Raw genomic sequence first — 19,046 nt, 5'->3', positions numbered from 1 at the left:
CTTGGCCTGGGTGTAGGGTAAATTAGTGGCCCCTAAGATTCTGTTATTGTCGTATTCTTTACAAATAAGGCAAATTATCCTTGCCATACAAATCAGTATTTTATTGCATCAACACAAAATACATTTGCACATGTCTTTGTCTCCCCAACAAGGATGTAACTATTCTGTGGACATGAGACCCTTGAAAAGATCTGTGACCTCAATTTTCTCACCTGAAAAACAGGAGATGACAATCTCTTCCCTAATTTCCTAAGCTTCAGATGTTGCTTTTATTAATCTTCTGAAACTCCTACTCCTTTTCTAAGGAATGGGTACGGTGATATGCATCTCAGCACCATGGATAGGGCACTGGTCTTGGAGTCAAGAAGACCAGCGTTCAAATCCTGCCTCAGACACAAACTAGTTGGGTGACCCTGGGCAAGTGATTTACTTTCTACTTAGCACTAATGCATAGGATTACTATATGCAGCCCTGATGTGTGGTACTACATGTTCTGTATATCTGGTCCACAGTAAAGTCAACAGCCTCAGCCTGTCCACAAACATTTATTAAGTGCCTACTATGTGCCAGGCACTATGCTAAAAGCTGAGGATACAAAAAGAGGTAAAAATCAGTCCCTGCCTTCAAAGAGTGCAGTGGGGGAGACACCATGAAAACAACGATGTCTACACTGACCTTAGAAAGGATAAATTGAAGAAAATCAATACAGGGAGGGCACTAGTGGGGTATACATGTGTTCTAGATTCTAGCTTAATGGGATATGCCTGATGCCTTGACAAGGGCTCACGCCTGCTGCATGCAATTCTAGGTATTTGGTCTTGAATGTAGCCTGTATTTGGAGGAAAGTCTTTCAGTCAATAAACAGACACTAAGTGTCAGGGACTATGCTGAGTCCTTGGGATGAAGGCAGCAGCAATTTGGCCCAACTTTACAAAACTGACCTCCTCAGATGGCAGTTTCTCTTGTGGAATTCAGCATCTTTGAGTTATATTCCACACCTGATAATGTCTTAGTTCCCTGCATGCTACCAGTTTCTGTTGCACCTTCTCTGAGATTCACCTTGGCTTTAGATATCCACCCTGGCCAAGTTGTACTGTGGATAGAGTGCTGGGTCTGAAGTCAAGAAGACCTGAGTTCAAATTCAGCCTGCAATACTAGCTGTAGGACCCTGAGCTAGTCACTTAACTTCTATTTGCCTCACTTTCCCTAATTATAAAATGAGGATAACACTAGCATCTACCTCACAGGGTCATTGTGAAAATCAGATGAAATAATATTTGCAAATCATTCAGCACCATGCTTGGCACACAGTAGGCACCGAATAAATAAAATTTGTTCTCTCCCCCTTGGTATTTCCAGTCAAATTGTGGCTGCTGAACTCATAGTTGGCTAACATTGTTACCAAAGAAGACTTGGCACCTTCAGGAATCCCCTGCTTTGCTCTGGCTACAAACAGGTATGATCTCCAAAGGCCCTCCCAAGTTAGATGATGGCAAAGCCAAGGAAATCTTCCTCAGCTACAATAGTGACCGAATCAATGCCAAAATCCAGCAGACTCGTAGGATCGGAGATTTAAATGTGACCTTGGACAAGTCACTTCGTCTATCTAAGCCTCATTTTCCTCATCTGTAAAAATGAAGATAATATCAGCACCTACCTCCCAGAGTTGTTGTGAATATCAAAAGAATTATTCAATCAGTCAATAAACATTGTATTAAGTGCCTACTATGTGCCACATATTGTGTTAAGCATTGTGTATGCAAAAACAGGCAAAGACAGTCCCTGCCCTAAAGGATCTTACCATCAAATAGGGAGAAAACATGCAAACAAATATTTATGAGGCAAATTATATACAAGATATATAGGAAATAATTAGCAGAGGGAAGGCTCTGTAATTAAGAGGAGATGGGGAAGGCTTCTTGTAGAAAGTGGGATTTGTGTTGGTATTGAACCAGGGAACACAGGGATTTTAGTTTATACTTAAGGGAAACCAGTTGGAACACAGAGGAAAGAGCCTTCCAGGTATGGGGGATAGTCAGAGAAAAAGTCCAGAGCCAAGGGATCTTGCTCAAAGAACAGCCAGGAGGCCAGTGACACTGGTTCAAAGTGTATGGGTTGGGGAATACGACAGAATACTGGAAAGAGAGGAGGGGGCTAGGTTGTGAAGGACTCTGAATGACAAATTGCATTTTGTGTTTAGTCCTGGAGGCAATAGGGAGTCACTGGAATTTATTGAATACAGACCTGCATTTTAGGAAAAATCTGGCTGAATGGAGGATGGACTGGAATGGGGAGGGACTTGAGGTAGGCAGACCCACCAGCAGCCATTGCAATAGTTCAGATGGGAGATGATGAAGGCCTGCACCAAGGAGATGGCGGTGTCAGAGGAGAGAAGGGAGAGTATCCCAGAGATGTTGCAAAGGTGAGATGGACAAGAGATGCTGTAGAGGTGAAATGGACAGGCCTTGGCACCATATTGGATATGGGAGGTGAGAGATAATGAGGAGACCAAGATGACTCCAAGGTTGTGAGCCTGAGGAACTGGAAGGATAATGTTGATCTCAACAGTCATAGGACACGTAGGAGGTGAGGATGGCTTAGGGAGAAAGATAATGAGCTCTGTTTGGACATGTTGAGTTTAAGATAGCACATGAAAGATGTTGTGCAAACCTTTAAATACTATATAAATGCTAGCACTTATCATCATCATCATCACATGGCCATCCAGCCTTTTCTTGCAAGATTCAAGTAAAAGGGAGCTCACTACCCCCCAAGATAGTCCATTCTACTTTGAGGCAGTTCTAACATCAAAAAGCAGCTTTTGTTTCTCCATTTCAAGCCTAAATCTGAAACTTCATGACATCAAATCATTTAGATCTAAAGCCAGACGAGACCTTCAAAGTCATCTACTGTAACAACACTATTTTACAGATGGAAAATTGAGGCCCAAAGAGTCTGTGACTTGCTAAGGTTATACCTGCCACAGGTAAGAGAACAAATATTAAATCTCAGGCCCTGTGATTCTCTGTTGAGCACTTTCTCCACTATACTGTGTGACTACTCCAAATTTTGCCCTCTGGGGCCAAGCAGAGCCTAAGACACCTTCCCACCTGCCCACACAACTGGCCTTCAGATATTTAAAGACAGTCTTGATTTCCCCTTAAACTTATCATCTCTAAGATGAGCATTCTCAGGTTACTTTGACCAGTCCTCAACTGGCCTTCAATTTAAGCCCTTCACCAACCTTGTTGCCTTCCTCTGGACACTGTCCAGCTTACTAATGCCCATCCTGAAATGTGCTGCCAATAACTGAATGCAGTTCTCCATATATAGTATGACCAATATTCTATATGATGACTGGTTCTAACAGGTAAGTCATTAGGGGCCTTTCAACACAGCTTAAGAGTTATCATAATACAAAGATTAGATTAGTTTCCCTGGCTGCTTTTATCATACTATCAATACATACTAATCTTATAGGTCACTAAGATCCCCAGATTTTTTTCAGGTGAGTTGTTATTAAACCATGTCTCTCTTCACCTTCAAAGGTCATTTTCAACTCTGATAATCTGTGCACTAAATTTTTTCCCTTCTCTAGAGTTCTTTGTTTTTAATTCCCTCCCAGTTGGGACATTCCCTATTCTAAGTCCCATCCCAGCCTTGACACTCTGGGTTCTAACATCCCTCACTGACATTATATGTTCCAAGTATTCTCCAAGCTCTGACATTCCCTGTTCTAAGGACCCTCCCAGCTCTGATATTTTCTGTTTAAGGCCCTCCCAAGTCTGACATTCCCTGTTCTAAGGCCCTTCCCAGCCCTGAAAGTCTCTCTTCTAAAGCCCCTCCCAGCTCTGACAGACCCTGTTCTCAGGACCCTCTTAGATCCAATATTCTATGCCCCTCAGCTCTGGTATTTTATGTTCTAATGGCCTTCCTGTGCCTGAGCTTCTAGGTTATAAGATCCCTCCCAACCGTAAGTATTACTAGGTGTTTTAATCAGCCTCCCCTACCCCACCAAATCTCCCCAAGAGAGACCAGCTCATTGTTCCAAACCAGAGGAAGGTACCAATGGATCTCAGGATTGGCCCCCACCCCCTCTATTTTGTGGGGGCCCCACCCCCTTTCCCCTTTCTCCCTCCTCATCCCCCCTCCTGCTGTCTCCCTCCCCCTCCCCCTCCCCTTTCCTTCCCCACTCTACAGTAATTAGAGGCCCTCCAAAGGTACCAGAAGCTCCGCTTTCAGCCTGTGGTCCAAATTACCCACCATCATATTTTGCAAGTGATGCCGACATTCCTGCAATGGGATGGTGAGCCAAAAACAACTTGGGGAAGGCTTGTCTTGGCCTGGAGTCAAAACCAGGGCCTCCTCAGCAAGACTGAAAACATTTACACAGCTGGGCCCTCCTCGCCCGCTCCCCTCCAGAGCTTGTCAGGGCTTGAAAGTCTCAGTGTATTTTGGGCGATTCTGAAGGATCTTATGTTCTGGGGAGCTTCTGGCCGTCCCCAGCACCGAAAGAAAATACCTCTATGGTCCCCGCTCCCATCTCCCCCTTCCCAGGAAAGTGGGGAGGGCACGAGGGGATTCTTTCAAAACAGGGCATGGAAGGCAGAGTGTATTCGGGCCCCAGAGGCCTCAGGGGGAGATGAGAAACAGAGGCTTCCTCTAGCTTTCACAATGGGCCCAGTACAGGCACATCTGTGTCAGAGGGTGATGGGGGCCTTCCTGTTCCCAACAGATGTGTCTCAGCTATTAAGCTTATTAGAAGAAACCACCAATCACAACAAATTGTAACCTGTGTCACCAGCTCTGACAGCCCAGAAGGATGGCCTCTGGCCCTCTTTCTTTCGTGTCCTGGATTCAGGAATCTTGGTTTGGGGGGACCCATCCCTCGGGGCTCTCTGCAGCTTCCCTGGTGCCTCCCCTTCCCAGAGCACCCCTGATGTCCCCAGACTGGCTCCTGTAGAGCCGCAATATGGAGAGCTGGAAGGGACCCAGGAGGCTTTTCTGAATCTTGACCTCCTTTCCTAGAAAATGAAACTCAGGTCCAGAAAGTGACCTGTCTAAGGTCATTTGGTTTCACAGAATTTAGAGCTAGAAAAGACCTTGGAGGCCAACCCTCCCATTTTACAGATGAGGAAGTTGAGGCCCATGGACACAAAGTTAGCAAGTGCCAGAGCCAGATTCAAATCCAGGTGGTCTCTACACTCACCTCCCTCCATGCCCTGTCTTGGAAGAATCCCCTCCTGTTCTCCCCATTTTCCTGAGAAGAGGGAGATGGGAGCAGGGATCTTAGAGGTATTCTCCCTCTCCAGTATCCCTAACAGCACTCAGGTTTGGATTTTACTTGGGAGGTGGGAGATGGAATCATCAATAGGAAAAGGGTCTGGGTCAGTAAATTAATCTGCATAGACAACTCCAAGTGAAGACACTCCTTTGCCCGATGCAGGTCAGTACCTGCTATGCTCTACAATTTATAGCCTCTGAGACTTAGCCTTAAGCAACTAGAAATTAGGTGACTTGCCCAAGGTCACACAGCCCAATTGTATCAGAAATCAGATTTTTGCATCCCCAGATCTCAGATCCTGCCCCCCAGCTCTCCCCTCCCTGGACTTTTACTGCTGAGGGTACATTGTGAACCAGGCTTCCCCCTTCAACTCAGTAGTAAAGGTTCTTGGGCTAGGCTTTTACGTTTCCCTCTCCTTTACTTCTATAGTCAATCAGTGGCCAAATCCAGAAGATTCTAATCTAATCACCAAGATTAATTACTATGTGCAGGGCAGCTAGGTGGTGCAGTGGATAGAGTTCTGTGTCTAGAGTTGGGAAGACCTGCTTTCAAATCTGGCCTCAGATACTTACTAACGACGTAAGCCTGAGCAAGTCACTTAACCCTATTTGCCTCAGTTTCCTCATCTGTAAAATAAGCTGTAGAAGGAAATAGCAAACCACTCCAGTATCTTTGCCCCAAAAACCCCAAATGGGGACCACAAAGATTCAGACACAACTGAACAACGACAATATGTGTAGGGATGTTAGGTGATGCAGTAGATAGAGCATTGGGCCTGAAGTCAGGAAGACCTGAGTTCAAATCTGGACTCAGACATTTACTCACCAGTGTGACCCTGGGCAAGTCACTTCACCCTGTTTGCCTCAGTTTCCTCATCTGTAAAATGAGCTGGAAGAGGAAATGGCAAACTGCTCCAGGATCTTTCCCATGAAAACTCCAAATGGGGTCATGAAGAGTCAGACACGCCTGAACCATTCTGGGCCTCCAGCCAAATCTGAGGATAAAAACCCAAAAACAAAGCTTCCCTGCCTTCAAGAGGCTTCCATTCCACTGAGAGTACACAACACTCATACTGATACCAAGAACACAGGAAAAATGGAAGGAGGAGAGAGCTGTGGAATCACAGAGGCTCCTGGGATACCTGGAGAATGAAAAAGGTGGCAGGATCTTCTTGGAATTCTTTAGGATGTCAGTAGCTTCATCTGCTGAATTCAAGGCTTGGTGGGAATCCCAGCATCTCCTAGAATTCCCTAGGACCAGGATGTGGTAGAGGGATGTTTCACTTTAGACAGTTAAGAGCCCACAACCTGGGGGGGTGGCCTTTATTACCCCAAGATTCTGTGATAATATGATTCTTCTCCCTCCACAACCCCCCCAAAAAGGGTGATGGCCTCAGGCAGAAACTGTAAGCTGCTCCCACATACCACCAGGGAGCACAGAATTCTGCTGACTCCAGTTTGCAAAAGAAGCATTTTTTGTTTCCTGCTCACTCTGTGCCTTGGACGGTACGGGTGGGGGGTTGAGGGAAGATAGCGTCGAGGGAGTTGTGGCTTATGTGGAAATGCTGCTTTTTCCAGGTGGGTTGTCATCTTTTGTTAACCAAGAGCTGGTATTTTTTTCCTTCCCTCTCATCACCCCCAACTTGATATGAAGAATTCCCCCGAGAGCAGCTTTTGTATTTTATCCCCGAGACAACAGCTCCATGCTTGGTTCCTGCAGAAAGGTGCTAGGGTGAGAAATGAGGGGAACTCTTTCTTATGCTTTGCTGTACTGAGGAGATCATTTGGACCACAGGTACCAAAGAGCAGAAGAGTTGAGGAGCTTGGAAAAACACTCTGCTAGAGGGAAAGTAATTTTTTTTAAAGTCAGCTGTTTGTTGAAATTTCCCATTAAGGAGCAGGTCTAGGAAAAGCGGAGGTAGTAGGGGCTAGTCTGAGGAGCTGCAGGGGAAGAGTTTTAGCCTCACAATACATGATCATTCACTCTGTTTTCCCAAATATTCCTTGAACCTGGGAACTGGGAGGGACCCACAGAACTCAAAATATTAGAACTAAACAGAATCTTGAATCAAAGAACATCAGACCTGAGGGAGATCTAGGATTCTAGAAGAGATTAAAGAGAAGGTTTTGAAAGGGAAGCAGTGATTACCAAGGGCCACCATGATACAAGAAGAATAGGCAAGACCAGACTAAGCCTTGTTTCAAGTTTGTGCAGGGAGAAGAAGGGGGGAGTGGGAGATCTAACCCAAGAGAAGAAGGGAATCCTAAAGAAAAGATTCTCTAGGGTTGGATAAAGCTCATGATAAAATAGCTCGCACAATTCCTGGAAAGGAGATGGAGAAATGTGGGCTTGATGGTAATACTCTTACACAGATTCAGAATTGGTCAGAGAAACAGACTAAGAGTAATTAAAGATTCATCGTCAAAGAGACAAGAATCCCAAATCTCCAAAGAAGGTTTCCCAGGGATCTCAACCTGCATCTATGTTATTTAATATATTTGTTAATGACTTGAATGAAAGTGATGATGGCACACTCAACAAATTTTTCAAATGAAACGATGTTTGGAACAATTGATGACACTCTGGATGGCAATCAGAATCCAAAAACAAGTGTAGATAAACTAGAGCATTGGGTTAAATTTAATAAGATAAAATTCAATGGGGATGAATTTAAAGTCTTGTTCTTGGGTCCAAAGAATCAATTTCATAAGTATAAGATGAGAGAGCCACTGTCAGACAATGTTGCTTTTCAATTATTTCCATCATGCCCAGCAACTCTTTGTGACTCCCCATTTGGGTTTTCTTGGCAGAGATACTGGAGTGCTTTGCCATTTCCTTCTCCAGCTCATTTTACAGATGAGAATAATGAGGCAAACAGGGTGAAGTGATTTGCCCAGGGTCTGTGTCTGAGGCCAGATTTGAACTCAGGAAGAGGAGTCTTACTGGCTCCAGGCCCTATCCACTACATCATCTAGCCGTCCATATTCAGTAGTTAGACTGCAGGATTGAGAGTCAGAAAGACCAGAGTTCAAATCCTACCACACATACTTACAAGTTATGTGACTCTGGACAAGTCTTAATATTAACCTCTTTCAGTCTCAGTTTTCTTTTCTGTAAAATAGGGATAATAATAGCCCCTAGCATATGGGGTTGTTGTGAGGATCAAATGAGAATATATAAATTGCTTTATAAAGCTTAAAGCAGTATAGAAATGCTAGTCATTCTTAATGATTGTTATCTTTCTTGTCTCCCCAGCTAGAATGAAGCTCCTTCAGAGCTTACAGAGTCCTTGGAGGTTGTTCCATTTATTGTGTTTATAACCTCAGCACCTCCCACAGTGGCCAGCACAGAGAAGGCACTTTCATGAATGGTTGTTGACTGATTAATTAAACATGGTGGGGGAGGGGAAGGTCTCATAATAGGGCCATAGGATCTCAGGCCAGAAGGACCCTAAGAGGTTGTTGAGCCAAAAGATTGTGTTATCACAAGGTTATGGCTGGAAGTCATCCTAGACACTCTCTAGACCAGGGCTTCTTAATCTGTGGTCTCTGAACTTAAAAAAAATACTTTGATAACTAGATTTTAATACAGTTGGCTTCTTTTATAATCCTATGTATTTTATGAATTTAAAAATGTTATCCTGAGAAAGGGTCAGCCCACCCTCCTTTTTTATACATTAGCAAACTGAGCCCTGGGGAAGGGAAAGGGCCGCATCCAATGTCAAGGGCATAGTGGTAGGTGGGGGAGGGAGAGGATCCATCCAGGGGGAGCAGAGTTGGGGAAGGGGAGGGGTGAGTGAGGACAGAAAAGAATGTCCAAGAAGTTGGAAGGGAGAGACTGGGGGCCAGCTGGTTGGGGTCCTGTGGAATAGAACTGGCTACAGGGGCAGGAAAAATATCATTTAATCAAGGTGACATAGAATTGTGCCAGTCCAAAGGACCACTTGGCTCCTACTGGTCAAGGCTCTAAAAGGTTGGGTAGGGCTTTTGTTACTGCTGCTGGCAGTTGTAACAAAGGATATTCCAGCGGTTTCCTTATTAATTCATCCCTAGATGGGCCTCCTTGCTCTGTTTTGCTGCGAACACACACACACACACACACACACACACACACACACACACACACATATTATTGGGATTAATACTGCATAATGCATAATTAATGAGACTGAATAAATATGCAGATTTGCAATCACAGGCCGACTGCTGTGGTCAGTTCCCTGAACGGGGGTGTAATTGATTGGATGCTTGTAATTACTGTATTTCACCAGGTCTCTTTTGTAGGCAGGTGCCCCCAACGCCTCCAATTGAGGACCTCCACACCTGCTGGCTGCCAGGGAGGCAGAAGGGTGCAAGGATCATATTTTAGACTCCAGAATAGGAGTCTGCCGTGGTATCCTTAGTAAAGACTTCCCCTCCCAGCCTGTATTAGAAGCAGGTAAGAGTGACAGGAAGAGAATCACAGACTGAAAGGAGCAAACAGCCATTTCTGTGTAGGTGGAAGCAGCATCTAGTCCAGCCCCATCATTTTAAAGAAACTGAAGCCCAGAGAGGAATCACAGATTCAGAGCTGAAAGGACCTTGGAGGCCACCAATTCCAAGGCCGCTATTGTAGAAAGCTGAGGCTGGTCACATGGTCACATGAGGAGGAAGTGTAAGGGGGGGATTTGACAACAGGTCCTTGGGTGGTCCTCAGGCCACAGGAACAACACCTGGTCTGTTGTTACTTGCTCACTCATCAGCCAGTGAGTCACTGTTGGTGAGCTACTTTGCCTGAAAAGTCCTCAGTGGGCTTGTCAGTAAAATAAGGGAATTGGAGGTGATGCTCTCCAGTCAGTAACTCAGATGTTTATTTGTCAAATGAGTCAGGGGAGGGGCAGGATGGGGATTGTCTAGCACTAACCTTCTAGGTTCTAAATTCTAACATCTCTCCCAGCTCTGACATCCCCTGTTCTAAGGCCCCTCCCAGCCCTGACATTCTCTATTCTAAAGCCTTTCCCAGTTTTGACATCCTTTGTTCTAATGCCCCTCCCAGCTCTGACATCCCCTGTTCTAATGCCCCTCCCAGCTCTGACATCCCCTGTTTTGAGGCCCCTCCCAACTCTAAAATTCCCTTGTATTAAGATCCCTCCTATTTCTGACATTTTTGTGTTACTTTCCAAGCTCTCACATTCTTGGTCATATATCCTTTTCCAGTTCTGACCTGCTGCTCCCTTCTGAGATCACTTGTAGCTCTATGATTATAAGTTCCTGATAGTATTCTGGGTGCCATGAGACCAGAAAGATGAGCATAGCATAACCCCTACCCTCATCAGATTTAGGCTTTTAGTGTGGCCAATAAGACACAATCATAGGCAGCCACAATACAAAGTAGAGAACGCAAAGGCCTAAGGAATACAGGATAAAATCTTCATGAGTTCTGAGGAGGAAATGTGTTTCTAGATTTGGAATGGAATGGAGTTTGGATTGGGGAAGAAATCATGGCTTTTAGACAATGTGTGAGGAAGCATTGATTCTAGGCCTGGCTCTGCTTCTAAGTCAAATGACTTTGGGTAAGTCCCTTATATTTCCTTATTTGTCAGATGAATGCTCAACTGGCTGATCTGAAGTCCCTTTGAATGCTCTCATACCGTACATCTCCATCACCTTCCACCTCTTGGGTCATTGTCTTCATATTGCAGCTCTGGGGATGGCTTCATCATGAACAGAGGCATCCATCCCTGTTTAGTGGAAGAAGAGCTGGCCCTGGAGAAAGGAGAGTACTGGATTACATCCCTAACGAGGACATTTAACGAGCTGTGTGACTGTAAGCAACTCAGCCAATCTTTCTAAACCTCATGGTATTGCTTGTAAAATCATGATCACAGTAATTATCAATAAAACACTTACTTCACAACAACCCTCAAGATCACCCCAACAGGATTTGCATGAGGACCAAATGAAACGATTTATGCAAAGCTCTTTGTCAATCCTAAATCTCATAAAATATCAGCTATTATTATTATGGGGCAGGTAGGTGGTGCAGTGGATAGAACACTGGGCCTGGAATCAGGAAGACCCTTCTTCCTTGAACTCATCTTTATGAGTTCAAATCCAGCCTCAGACTAGCTGTGTGACCCTGTAACTTCGCCTCATTTTTTTCATGAGGTGGGTAAGAGAAATGAGCTGGAGAAGGAAATGGCAAACCACTCCAGTACCTTTGCCAAAAAAAACCCAGAGTAAACAAATGGGATGACCAAAAGGGGCCGTGGAGAATCAGACACAACTGAACCAACCTAACAATAACAACAACTCCACAAAATACGATGATAATATAACGTACCACCTAAGAAATCCTTCTCCACTGCTGTTTTGACACAGATCACATAATCTGCAATATAAGCATCATTGTCCTCATTCAGCTCTTTGTTCTTAGTGGAAAATCAAAGTCTCTGCATATAGATCGATAAAGAGTAAACTCTCGATCATCCCATAAATTCTTCAAACATTTCTATGTTAAGTGAAGCAGGTACAACAATAGACATTTTGATGACATATCTTTGTGGCCTATAGACTTGTCAGGAACACAGGATATGTGTTTTGGCTACCTACATCATTTATTTCAATGCAGAAGCATAGCATCCTTATGTAAGAACCCTAGTTCAGCTTGTTGGTATCTTTGATCTGTTCTAGGACAGCTATTTGGAGCATGGACTTGGCTTGAGTTCCAGGGTTAAAATTATATTCACAATAATGTATAGATTGAAATCTGAGTAGGACTATAGAATCTAGTCCAACTATTTAGAGAGATGAGAGAAAAGAGGCCCAGAGACATGATGTCATGATGTGACTTGTCCAAGGTGACAAAGGCTGAAAGAAGGATGGCTGTGATTAGAAAATAGCTCTTCTGAATCCAGATTCACTCTTAGGCTTAGTCTTAGATGCAAGACAATGTTATGGTTATGGTGGCCATTTCTCTATCTGCTTCTCCATCTTTGTTGCCAGATAGTATATGGTGTTGACTATCAGTGACAGAAGATGAACAAGTGGTCCTTCAACATGGCCAGATTCTGTGGCTGAAAAGCTACACAGAAATCATGATGGCTGGAAATTAAGAAAACTCAATAGATAGGCAAAAGAGAATTCAAAGAAGATGAAATCATGACATTTCATTATAGTGTCTCCTGTGATGTAGGGATGGCACCAAGTCAAAAAGAATCTTAGCTATCATCTGGAGAAGAGGAGGAAGAGAAGAATCCTTTACTATTATTTATTCCACAAGTAGAACCAAGACTTTTCTTGAAGAGCTCCAGTGAGGGGAACTTTCCTACATTTAAAGGCAATCTCAGTTATTTCTAAGCTGTAGTGCTCCTGAGACTATTCTTTAAGGACCCTACCCAGCCTCTCTTACCTACCCCATGATCTTTCCTACAAATCTTTCAAAAACCTAGGTTGGTTGAAGAGTTCCTTGTGTAGTCACATTGGTCTTTTCCAGATAATTCCTAGTCATAGACCTCCATTGTATATGTTTCCTTTTGTATTCCCAAAATTTGAGTTTTAGTTAATGGGATCATATCTATCGTTCCTGCTAACCTCTCAAAATCCACTCTGTCCAAATCTAGAAATATAGGGTTAATATTGCACTATGTCAAGTTTTTCTCTCCTCTATTACCAACTTTAAGAGGCATCATCCATTTCCTATTATTGTCTTGGTGGTCTACAGTCTATTCTATTATAGTCTACACTGTTACAACAAAACTGCTTTTGTTTTTCCTTCTATTGCTCTTCACGCACGTGCTCTCTGCTCTATTTTCCCCCCTTGTTGCTGGATTTTCATCATTTAACTACAACTTTATCATATGCAATATATATTTTAACCTTCTTTTGAATAAGTTGTACCAACCTAGAGCCATATTTGAGTCAGTTTTCATCATCCCAAATATTAGTAATACCTATCTAGTCAAATTTTCTTCTTTGTGCCAAAACTTTGTGCACCTTGTTTATTACAGAAAGGCATTATCTCTCGTAAAATATAATTTCATAGTTCGGGAAGGCATTCATTAGGCAGAGACATTTTTATCTTGAGGTCCTGGGGGGATGGAAGGGTGAATTAAATCCCTTCAGTTATCTGTTAGTCTGTGGAGGGATATTGTAGACAAGTTTGTACCACCTTGGTCTTAGTATCATAAAAAAGGAAAATGGGCCTGAAGGGACAAGTCATATCTTGCTGTGACAGCTATCAGCACAACAAAATTCTAGAACGAGGTTTAGGCCCATTCATTTTAGGATAATATTTTAGATAGTATAATTCTAAGATGCCATGAGAATTTCCACTAAAAAAGAGTTTATTCACTCTTCCTCTGACACCCCTCCCCCTACTCTCTCACTAACAATCCACTTGAGTAACTCCACTTAGGTCAAAGAACACCCACTCTTGGCCCTAACTATCTGGCAATGGTAAATCAATAAAAGTCATCAGATGATGAACAAATCCTTACTTTAGTCAGGGTTGGTCACATGGGAAAAGGGTGGCTGGATCTGAATGGAAAGCTCTACCATTTGCTCTTTGAATGGTATTGAGGAAGTCATTTCTGCTCTGGGTTCTCAATTGTCTCATCTGTAAAATGAGAGGTTTGGAAGAGATGATCCAGCTCTGAATCTATGGTCCCATCTAATGGCAAGGATATATCCAGTACTTTAAGGTTTGCAAAGCACTTCACAAGTATGAGCTCACATTATACTCACAACAACCCTGGGAGGAAGATGTCTGGTTCATAGATAATGCCAAAGGTGGGAAAACCTAAAACCTTTATATTTGCGGGGTCACCAACAAAACCAAAGCAACCCAAACCCAAACTCCATAAAACAACACACATTTCTGTCATACTTCCTGATTTACAAAACAGTTGTCAATATTTTCATTTTACTGTGGAGGACCCTGAGCCTCTAGAAAGCAAAGGGACTTGTCAGAAAGTTGGCCACAGAGCTGGTAAGTTTCTGAGATGGGTTTCAAAGTCAGGTCTTCTGGTTTCATATCTAGTGACCCATTTTTTTATTCTCATTTTTGTCTCCTCATTCATCTAGGCTTGCCTTGACTTTGCTATGATACAGAAATACATGACTGTTTCAATGGATTCAGTGCCTACTATGATCTCATCAATGTTTCTGAATCCTCCAATCAATTAACTAATAAATATTTATTAAATGGTAGCTATGTGCTATTGTAGAGGCTGAAGTCACAAAGACAAAGGTAAAATGGTTCCCTGCCCTCTAGGAGGGGGGATGATTCTACTGAAGGAGGGGCAGATGAACAACTATGACTATAGACATAGTAGATGCAGATTTGAGAATGACAGCATTATAGGTTTTGACCACCATGTTACTCCAAACCACATAACAAACTGAAAATGGATGCTTTTTTTTTAACAATCATTTTTTTATTTAACATATTTAGTTTTCAGCATTGATTTTCACAAGAGTTTGAATTACAAATTTTCTCCCCTTTTCTACCCTCCCCCCACTCCAAGATGACATATATTCTGGTTGCCCTGTTCCTCATTCAGCCCTCCCTTCTGTCACCTCACTCCCCTCCCATCCTCTTTTCCCTTCCTTTCTTGTAGGGCAAGATAAATTTCTACACCCCATTGCCTGTGTATCTTATTTTCTAGTTGCATGCAAAAACTTTTTTTTTTGTTTTTGAACATCTGTATTTAAAACTTTGAGCTCCAAATTCTCTCCCCTCTTCCCTTCCCACCCACCCTCCCTAAGAAGTCGAGCAATTCAACATAGGCCACATGCGTATCATTATGTATAACCCTTCCACAATACTCATGTTGTGAAAGACTAACTGTATTTTGCTCCTTCCCAACCCATCCCCCTTTATTGAATTTTCTCCCTTGACCCTGTCCCCTTTCAAAAGTGCTTGTTTTTGATTACCTCCACCCCCATCTGCCCTCCCCTCCATCATCCCTCCCTTTTTTTTATCTTCTTCCGTCTTCTTTTCTGTGGGGTAAGATACCGAATTGAGTATGTATGGTATTCCCTCCTCAGGCCAAATTTGATGAGAGCAAGATTCATTCCCCCCTCACCTGCAGTCTCCCCTCCTCCCACAGAACTGCTTCCTCTTGCCACCTTTATGCGAGACAATCCACCGCATTATATCTCTCCCTATCTCCCTCTCTCAATATATTCCTCTCTCATCCCTTAATTTGATTTTATTTCTCTTAGATATCTTCCCTTCATCTTCAACTCACCCTGTGTCCTCTCTCTCTCTCTCTATGTACATATATATATATATATATATATATATACATGCATGCACATTCATTATATATATACATAAACATATATATATATATATGCATATTCCTTTCAGCTACTATGATATTGAGGTCTCATGAATCATACACATCATCTTTCTATGTAGAAATGTAAACGAAACAGTTCAACTTTACTAAGTCCCTTATGATTTCTCTTTCTTCTTTACCTTTTCATGCTTCTCTTCATTCTTGTGTTTGAAAGTCAAATTTTCTATTCAGTTCTGGTCTTTTCACTGAGAAAGCTTGAAAGTGCTCTATTTTATTGAAAATCCATATTTTGCCTTGGAGCATGATACTCAGTTTTGCTGGGTAGGTGATTCCAGGTGTTAATCCTAGCTCCATGGACCTCCAGAATATTGTATTCCAAGCCCTTCGATCTCTTAATGTAGAAGCTGCCAGATCTTGGATTATTCTGATTATGTTTCCACAATACCCAAATTGTTTCTTTCTGGCTGCTTACAGTATTTTCTCCTGTATCTGGGAGCTCTGGAATTTGGCGACAATATTCCTAGGAGAATTCTTTTGGGGATCTATTTGAGGAGGCGATCGGTGGATTCTTTCAATTTCTATTTTGCCCTGTGGCTCTAGAATATCAGGGCAGTTCTCCTTGATAATTTCTTGAAAGATGATATCTAGGCTCTTTTTTGATCATGGCTTTCAGGTAGTCCAATAATTTTTAAATTCTCTCTCCTGGATATATTTTCCAGGTCAGTGGTTTTTCCAATGAGATATTTCACATTGTCTTCCATTTTTTCATTCCTTTGGTTCTGTTTTATAATATCTTGATTTCTCATCAAGTCACTAGCTTCCACTTGCTCCAATTTAATTTTTAAGGTACTATTTTCTTCAGTGGTCCATTGGACCTCCTTTTCCCTTTGGCTCATTCTGCCTTTCAAGGCATTCTTCTCTTTATTGGCTTTTTGGAGCTCTTTTGCCATTTGAGTTAGTCTATTTTTTAAGGTGTTGTTTTCTTCAGTGTATTTTTCAGTATCTTGGGGTCTCCTTTAGCAAGTCATTGACTTGTTTTTCATGGTTTTCTCGCATCCTTCTCATTTCTCTTCCTAATTTTTCCTCTACTTCTCTAACTTGCTTTTCCAAATCCTTTTTGAGCTCTTCCATAGCCTTGGACCAGTTCATGTTTTTCTTGGAGGCTTTTGGTGTAGGCTCTTCGACTTTGTTAACTTCTTCTGTCTGTATGTTTTGGGATTCTTTGTCACCAAAGAAAGAATCCAAAGTCTGAGACTGAATCTGGGTGTGTTTTCGCTGCCTGGCCATATTCCCAACCAACTAACTTGACCCTTGAGTTTTTCAGCAGGGTATGACTGCTTGTAGACTAAAGAGTTCTATGTTCCACGTTTGGGGGGGGGGGGTGTGCCAGCTCTGCCACACGAGCACTCCTCCTTCCCCAAGAACCCCCAACCGAGACTGCGCTTAGATCTTCAGCAGGCTGTTGCACTCCTGCTCTGATCTGCCACTTAATTCCTCCCATCAGGTGGGCCTGGGGCCGGAAGCAACAGCAGCTGTAGCTGCCCCACCTCTGCTGCCCCAGGGTGGTGGCCAAACCGCGAACTCCTTCCACTCCCGCAGCTTTTCCCACTAACCTTCTCTGTTGTCTTTGGTGTTTGTGGGTTGAGAAGTCTGGTAACTGCCGCAGCTTACTGATTCAGGGCCCTAGGGCCTGCTCCGCCCGGCTCCTGGTCTGGTTGGTCTGAGCCACTCACACTGGGCTCTGCTCTGCTCCGCTCCCAGCTCCCAGCTCCGTGTGGGATAGACCTCACCCAGAGACCATCGAGGCTGTCCTGGGCTGGAGCCCCACTTTCCTCTACTGTTTTGTGGGTTCTGCCATTCTAGAATTGGTTCAGAGCCATTTTTTATAGGTTTTTGGAGGGACTCGGCGGGGAGCTCATGCTAGTCCCTGCTTTCCAGCCGCCATCTTGGCTCCGCCCCCCTGAAAATGGATGTTTAACCTGAATAATAAAGGTTATGCCATAAAAAATATTTGTTGAAAGCCATATCAAGTACCTTTTATAGCTATGGCAAAGGGTTGAACCAAACAAAGGATGGTGGTGAGTACAGAACATAAAATAATGTCAGGTACTTTAGGTTGAAAACCTTTTGCATCGAAAAGCAAATTATGCAACGAGGATAAGAAGGAATGAGGTTGACTGGGGAAAACATCTTTTTAACTACATATTTGATAACGTGGATATTAAAACAAATATACTACTAAAGCATTAATATAGTACTATAATATTAATGCTAAAACAAATAGACCAAGTACTATTCTCGATTTGATTAGTGGTCAAAGGATCTGAATGATTCTCAAAAGGAGACTTCAGAATACCATAATAATGACGTGAAAAATACCCCAAATTACTATTAACAAGAAAGATGAACATTGAAACATTTCAGAGGTTTCAGTTCTTGCCCAGCCAATTGGCAAAGATGACAAATGATGGCAATAGTCAATGTTGGAGGGGTTGTGGAAAGATGGACACACTGACGCTCTATTAGCGGAGCTTTGGACTGGTCCCATCATTCTGGAAAGCAGTTTGTAATTCTGAGAAGAAAGTGATTGATGTGGCTATATGTTTTAACCCAGAAATTCCACCACTGGGCATGTACTCCAAAGGAGGTCAGTATTAAAAATAAAGGCACCATAGCTACCCAAATATTTATAGCTTCTGTAGTGGCAAAGGACTTAAAACATTCGATGTCTATCCACTGGGGAATGCCTGAACAAGTGGTGGTACATGGACGAAAGTGACTATTTCTAATACAAAGAAACATGGGAAAATTTATATGAACTGATGCAACAGGAAGTAAGTTGAGTCTAGAGACCAATACTAATGATGGCTACAACACTGTTAAAGGGAAAAAGTCAACCAATCGGAAAGCATTTATTAAATGCCTGCCAGCTGTCAGACATTGCTGATAATGGGAATGGGAAGAAAGGCAAAAGACAGTATAATGGAAAAAAACTATAGGATAATTACAGGATAATTGGGGGTAGTTTCAGAAGGAAGTCATTAGCATTAAGGATCAGGAAAGGCTTCATGTAGAAGGTAGAATTTTAGCTGAGACTTGAAGGAACCCGGGGAAACTGGTAGGCAGAGGTGAAGAAGGAGAACATTCCAGCCATGAGGGCAGCCAGTGAAAATGGGTGAAGTTGAATGTGTCTTGTCCAAGGAACAAAATAGAGTGTCTGGTTCAAGGATCAGCAACGTGGCTAGTGTCACTGGATCAATGACCATGTGGGTGTAAGAAGACTGTAAAAGTAGGTTATGAAGGGCTTTGAATGTCAAACAGAGATTTCCTATGTGATCCTGGAGGTAAATGGGGAACCACTAGAGTTTATTAAATAGGAAAGTGACATGGTTAAAATTTTGCTTTAGGAAGATCCAGTGCAGGAAGAATAGACTGGAGTAAGGAGAAGCTTGAGCTGGGGAGACCAACCATCAACTA

This window comes from Trichosurus vulpecula, chromosome 1, assembly GCF_011100635.1.
Source record: "Trichosurus vulpecula isolate mTriVul1 chromosome 1, mTriVul1.pri, whole genome shotgun sequence".
NCBI lineage: Eukaryota > Metazoa > Chordata > Mammalia > Diprotodontia > Phalangeridae > Trichosurus > Trichosurus vulpecula.
Note: the sequence above shows the minus strand (reverse complement) of the source record.